This window comes from Protopterus annectens, unplaced genomic scaffold (assembly GCF_019279795.1).
Source record: "Protopterus annectens isolate FY-2018-M unplaced genomic scaffold, PAN1.0 ctg71053_obj.part0, whole genome shotgun sequence".
NCBI classification, from domain to species: Eukaryota; Metazoa; Chordata; order Ceratodontiformes; family Protopteridae; genus Protopterus; species Protopterus annectens.
The window spans coordinates 1-5,662 of record NW_025058688.1 but is presented as its reverse complement, the minus strand read 5'-3'; the positions used below and the strand labels follow the sequence as shown (position 1 = coordinate 5,662).

The 5,662-nt window shown below is 49.1% G+C and overlaps 2 non-coding genes across 2 annotated transcripts; both read right to left on the bottom strand.

The window, feature by feature from the left end:
• Positions 1 to 3,502: 3,502 nt before the first annotated feature.
• Positions 3,503 to 3,573, bottom strand: TRNAG-GCC. The gene has a single exon. It is a non-coding gene; the product is annotated as a tRNA-Gly (tRNA).
• Positions 3,574 to 5,456: 1,883 nt separating this feature from the next.
• Positions 5,457 to 5,527, bottom strand: TRNAG-GCC. The gene has a single exon. It is a non-coding gene; the product is annotated as a tRNA-Gly (tRNA).
• Positions 5,528 to 5,662: the final 135 nt, after the last annotated feature.

Below are 5,662 nucleotides of genomic sequence, written 5' to 3'. Positions count from 1 at the left end.
CCTACAGCCACCTTGCTTCCCCCACTGGGAGCACTCAAGTCAGCAGATAATGTAAAGCTCATAAGCCCTAACGTGCGACTTACTCACAGCCAGGTCTACAAGTTCGAATGACAGTTAGTCTCATTTTCGCTCCTAATGTCTGGGCTATTTCATTTTTCCATTTCACTTACAAGGAGCCTGCTCTTTTTTATCCCCCCACCATCTTTCACTCTCCTGGATTTAGAACTTGTGATCCGCCGACCAAACCGTTATTTGTGAAGAAGATTGTGCACCTGGTTGTTTGCTCACATTCTGAAAACAACAGTGGATTATTTTTATTTCTCTCTCTCTCCTGAAAAGTCCCAGAAAAATGCCTGCACCTCAGGCCAAATCAGGATCCCTCAAAGAGAGAGAGACTTCCAGATTCGACAGCCCTTTCCTCTGTGGCAGAAAGCCCAGATAACCACAGCGCTGAGACATTCTGTCTGGGAGCTTAGTCCCCAAACTTCCCTGGAGCTCAGCTCTGTGTACTGCTTTAATCAAGCTCGGTGAAGGGTTGGTCGGTTTTCCCCACCCTGCCCACCCCTTCCTCGTTTCAGCCTTCAAATACTCTTTCAGAAGTCTGTTCTCCAAGCCACACCCTGCATCTGACCTAAGCACCATTCCCATGTCAGTGTCAGTTTCACCGCATCGGGTGTAGCTGTTTAAAGAGAAGTGTAGTCTACTCTGTCAGCCTTCAGTCTTCCAGCTACAAATCTGTTACACTTTCCCCTGCTAGCATTCCCTTCTGCTGCTGCAGCTTCTGCCGCTGCTGCTGATGTCACATTCCTTCCTGTCGCCGGTGTTTAATCCCAGGCTGTACCTGATGCCTCTGCAGCCCTTGGCCTACTGCATAACTAACTATAACTCCTGGCTGGTGTCCGGTACTTGGAAAGAAAAGGCACGCTTCATACGTATCCTGGGTTTATCTCTCAGTTCAAGAAAGGGATCCAAACTCCAGGTCAGCTCATTTCACTCTTGTAGTACAGCTGAGAGACAGACCTCTGAATTCTCACAACCGCATCCTCGGATTGCCTCTGTAGCAATCACCCTTGTGACACAGGACAGTTTAATGCAAAACCATGTAAAGTCTTTGTGCAGTGGAGGTTGAGCGGGCGGCCGTAGTTTTGTCAGCACAGAATCCCACTTTCCGAAATCAGAGTTCTCCCTGAAGGTTAAAAGGACAGCAAAGTATTACCTGTGAGAGTTTAGGAGGACAGTGAAAACGTACAGGTGTGCATGTTTCAGTGCTAGTAAATGTTCCATTCTGGTGATCGCGTCTTCCAGATGCAAGGTCCAAACGTGGATGTCAAAAGGTATGCGCTTGAGGGGGGAGCTTGCCAGACACAGTTAATGAAGGGGAGGGAAGCACAGCCGTAGTGTCTCAGAGAGCAAAGGGTGGGGCGAGAGGGCCTGGTGACTTTCACGGCTATCTGAGTGGTACTCCTTTCTGGGGGATTTCATGCTGTTAGAGCCCCGCCGTGTTTATGCATTGTGGTACTTGCAAAGATATGGGAAACCTAAAAATGCCTTGCTGCATTGGCCGGAATCGAACCCGGGCCTCCCGCGTGGCGAGAATTCTACCACTGAACCACCAATGCTCGGTTTTGGGAGGGTGCTCAGACACTCATACCAGCTGCACTGACAGAACCAAGCTGTCCTTTCTTTCCAGCTCTTTTGCTCAAGGGAGAAATACCTTTCCCACGTGACAAAGTTGCACATCTTAACTTTTGGGATTCTCAGTCGGCATGGATGCCTTCTGAAAGCAACCGGTACTTTACATGCCAACCCGCACTGCCTGGCATCATGCGACTATTTCTTTCCTCGGAGAAACCTACCTCAACTTTCTACTGACATTCGCCAAGGTACAATCTTGCTAACATCTGCATCTGAAAGTCTTGTCGGCTGCTTCTGCTCTGTCTTGGGCCCCTACAGCCACCTTGCTTCCCCCACTGGGAGCACTCAAGTCAGCAGATAATGTAAAGCTCATAAGCCCTAACGTGCGACTTACTCACAGCCAGGTCTACAAGTTCGAATGACAGTTAGTCTCATTTTCGCTCCTAATGTCTGGGCTATTTCATTTTTCCATTTCACTTACAAGGAGCCTGCTCTTTTTTATCCCCCCACCATCTTTCACTCTCCTGGATTTAGAACTTGTGATCCGCCGACCAAACCGTTATTTGTGAAGAAGATTGTGCACCTGGTTGTTTGCTCACATTCTGAAAACAACAGTGGATTATTTTTATTTCTCTCTCTCTCCTGAAAAGTCCCAGAAAAATGCCTGCACCTCAGGCCAAATCAGGATCCCTCAAAGAGAGAGAGACTTCCAGATTCGACAGCCCTTTCCTCTGTGGCAGAAAGCCCAGATAACCACAGCGCTGAGACATTCTGTCTGGGAGCTTAGTCCCCAAACTTCCCTGGAGCTCAGCTCTGTGTACTGCTTTAATCAAGCTCGGTGAAGGGTTGGTCGGTTTTCCCCACCCTGCCCACCCCTTCCTCGTTTCAGCCTTCAAATACTCTTTCAGAAGTCTGTTCTCCAAGCCACACCCTGCATCTGACCTAAGCACCATTCCCATGTCAGTGTCAGTTTCACCGCATCGGGTGTAGCTGTTTAAAGAGAAGTGTAGTCTACTCTGTCAGCCTTCAGTCTTCCAGCTACAAATCTGTTACACTTTCCCCTGCTAGCATTCCCTTCTGCTGCTGCAGCTTCTGCCGCTGCTGCTGATGTCACGTTCCCTTCCTGTCGTCGGTGTTTAATCCCAGGCTGTACCTGATGCCTCTGCAGCCCTTGGCCTACTGCATAACTAACTATAACTCCTGGCTGGTGTCCGGTACTTGGAAAAGAAAAGGCACGCTTCATACGTATCCTGTGTTTATCTCTCAGTTCAAGAAAGGGATCCAAACTCCAGGTCAGCTCATTTCACTCTTGTAGTACAGCTGAGAGACAGACCTCTGAATTCTCGCAACCGCATCCTCGGATTGCCTCTGTAGCAATCACCCTTGTGACACAGGACAGTTTAATGCAAAACCATGTAAAGTCTTTGTGCAGTGGAGGTTGAGCGGGCGGCCGTAGTTATGGTCAGCACAGAATCCCACTTTCCGAAATCAGAGTTCTCCCTGAAGGTTAAAAGGACAGCAAAGTATTACCTGTGAGAGTTTAGGAGGACAGTGAAAACGTACAGGTGTGCATGTTTCAGTGCTAGTAAATGTTCCATTCTGGTGATCGCGTCTTCCAGATGCAAGGTCCAAACGTGGAAGTCAAAAGGTATGCGCTTGAGGGGGGAGCTTGCCAGACACAGTTAATGAAGGGGAGGGAAGCACAGCCGTAGTGTCTCAGAGAGCAAAGGGTGGGGCGAGAGGGCCTGGTGACTTTCACGGCTATCTGAGTGGTACTCCTTTCTGGGGGATTTCATGCTGTTAGAGCCCCGCCGTGTTTATGCATTGTGGTACTTGCAAAGATATGGGAAACCTAAAAATGCCTTGCTGCATTGGCCGGGAATCGAACCCGGGCCTCCCGCGTGGCAGGCGAGAATTCTACCACTGAACCACCAATGCTCGGTTTTGGGAGGGTGCTCAGACACTCATACCAGCTGCACTGACAGAACCAAGCTGTCCTTTCTTTCCAGCTCTTTTGCTCAAGGGAGAAATACCTTTCCCACGTGACAAAGTTGCACATCTTAACTTTTGGGATTCTCAGTCGGCATGGATGCCTTCTGAAAGCAACCGGTACTTTACATGCCAACCCGCACTGCCTGGCATCATGCGACTATTTCTTTCCTCGGAGAAACCTACCTCAACTTTCTACTGACATTCGCCAAGGTACAATCTTGCTAACATCTGCATCTGAAAGTCTTGTCGGCTGCTTCTGCTCTGTCTTGGGCCCCTACAGCCACCTTGCTTCCCCCACTGGGAGCACTCAAGTCAGCAGATAATGTAAAGCTCATAAGCCCTAACGTGCGACTTACTCACAGCCAGGTCTACAAGTTCGAATGACAGTTAGTCTCATTTTCGCTCCTAATGTCTGGGCTATTTCATTTTTCCATTTCACTTACAAGGAGCCTGCTCTTTTTTATCCCCCCGCCATCTTTCACTCTCCTGGATTTAGAACTTGTGATCCGCCGACCAAACCGTTATTTGTGAAGAAGATTGTGCACCTGGTTGTTTGCTCACATTCTGAAAACAACAGTGGATTATTTTTATTTCTCTCTCTCTCCTGAAAAGTCCCAGAAAAATGCCTGCACCTCAGGCCAAATCAGGATCCCTCAAAGAGAGAGAGACTTCCAGATTCGACAGCCCTTTCCTCTGTGGCAGAAAGCCCAGATAACCACAGCGCTGAGACATTCTGTCTGGGAGCTTAGTCCCCAAACTTCCCTGGAGCTCAGCTCTGTGTACTGCTTTAATCAAGCTCGGTGAAGGGTTGGTCGGTTTTCCCCACCCTGCCCACCCCTTCCTCGTTTCAGCCTTCAAATACTCTTTCAGAAGTCTGTTCTCCAAGCCACACCCTGCATCTGACCTAAGCACCATTCCCATGTCAGTGTCAGTTTCACCGCATCGGGTGTAGCTGTTTAAAGAGAAGTGTAGTCTACTCTGTCAGCCTTCAGTCTTCCAGCTACAAATCTGTTACACTTTCCCCTGCTAGCATTCCCTTCTGCTGCTGCAGCTTCTGCCGCTGCTGCTGATGTCACGTTCCCTTCCTGTCGTCGGTGTTTAATCCCAGGCTGTACCTGATGCCTCTGCAGCCCTTGGCCTACTGCATAACTAACTATAACTCCTGGCTGGTGTCCGGTACTTGGAAAAGAAAAGGCACGCTTCATACGTATCCTGTGTTTATCTCTCAGTTCAAGAAAGGGATCCAAACTCCAGGTCAGCTCATTTCACTCTTGTAGTACAGCTGAGAGACAGACCTCTGAATTCTCGCAACCGCATCCTCGGATTGCCTCTGTAGCAATCACCCTTGTGACACAGGACAGTTTAATGCAAAACCATGTAAAGTCTTTGTGCAGTGGAGGTTGAGCGGGCGGCCGTAGTTATGGTCAGCACAGAATCCCACTTTCCGAAATCAGAGTTCTCCCTGAAGGTTAAAAGGACAGCAAAGTATTACCTGTGAGAGTTTAGGAGGACAGTGAAAACGTACAGGTGTGCATGTTTCAGTGCTAGTAAATGTTCCATTCTGGTGATCGCGTCTTCCAGATGCAAGGTACAAACGTGGATGTCAAAAGGTATGCGCTTGAGGGGGGAGCTTGCCAGACTCAGTTAATGAAGGGGAGGGAAGCACAGCCGTAGTGTCTCAGAGAGCAAAGGGTGGGGCGGGAGGGCCTGGTGACTTTCACGGCTATCTGAGTGGTACTCCTTTCTGGGGGATTTCATGCTGTTAGAGCCCCGCCGTGTTTATGCATTGTGGTACTTGCAAAGATATGGGAAACCTAAAAATGCCTTGCTGCATTGGCCGGGAATCGAACCCGGGCCTCCCGCGTGGCAGGCGAGAATTCTACCACTGAACCACCAATGCTCGGTTTTGGGAGGGTGCTCAGACACTCATACCAGCTGCACTGACAGAACCAAGCTGTCCTTTCTTTCCAGCTCTTTTGCTCAAGGGAGAAATACCTTTCCCACGTGACAAAGTTGCACATCTTAACTTTTGACT